Source organism: Oryzias melastigma, linkage group LG13, assembly GCF_002922805.2.
Source record: "Oryzias melastigma strain HK-1 linkage group LG13, ASM292280v2, whole genome shotgun sequence".
NCBI classification, from domain to species: Eukaryota; Metazoa; Chordata; class Actinopteri; order Beloniformes; family Adrianichthyidae; genus Oryzias; species Oryzias melastigma.
Window position 1 is genome coordinate 610034 of NC_050524.1, and position 978 is coordinate 611011.

Consider the following 978-nt stretch of genomic DNA (forward strand, 5'->3'; position numbering starts at 1 on the left):
GGGGGTGGAGAGAATGGAGGGGGTGGAGAGCGCGTCACCATCCAGCAGGACCTGACCTGGAGCGCTAACACCGCGGCTCTGGTGAGGAAGGCCCAGCAGAGATTGTACTTTCTCAGACTCTTGAAGAAGAACAACCTTGACGAGGAACTGCTGGTGTCCTTCTACCGCTGCTCCATTGAGAGCCTTCTGACGTATTGTGTTGGTGCCTGGTTCTCCAGCTGCACAGCAGCAGACAGAAATGCCCTCCAGAGGGTCATCTCCACAGCCCAGAAGATCATAGGCCGCCCTCTCCCATCTCTGGAAGAACGGTACAGCTCCCTCTGCCTCAGGAGAGCTGAAAACATTTTATTGATCCATCCCACCGAGAACATTCTCTGTTTACACCTCTACCTTCAGGCAGAAGATACAGAACAATAAAATCAAGGACAAATCCATGAAAAACAGTTTTTATTCCAGAACCATCACATTTTGAATGCTGCTAGGAGTTGAGGGCTTCTTTAGTAATGTTTGAACTTCTTTGTTTGGTTTCTTGGATGTGTGTTGAATGTATCCATTGGTATTTAATTCTATTTTATTTATTTATTTTATTTGTATTTATTTTAGCCCCGGAAGAGGACTGCACTCAGTTTCATTGTATAATGTACAATGACAATAAATGATTCTACTCAAACTCAGATTTAAAACATGAATCCAAAACAAACATTCAGTTCCATGTGAGGAACACAGAAAACAAACTTCTCTGCTGCAGAGAGACGTGACGGAGGTGGAGGAGGTCCGTCTGCAGAAGCGACCCGACAGGCGGAACCGACCCGCTGTCAGATGGGTCTGCTGAGGAGAAACCGTGAGGACAGCTGTGACGTTCACTCCTCACAGCTGCCAGGATCAGATCCAGAATCCTCCGGAAACGCTTCTGACCTTAAAGCACCAAGACCTGCCTGGACCGGTTCTGATGGAGGCAGAACCGGTCCTCTTCAAATC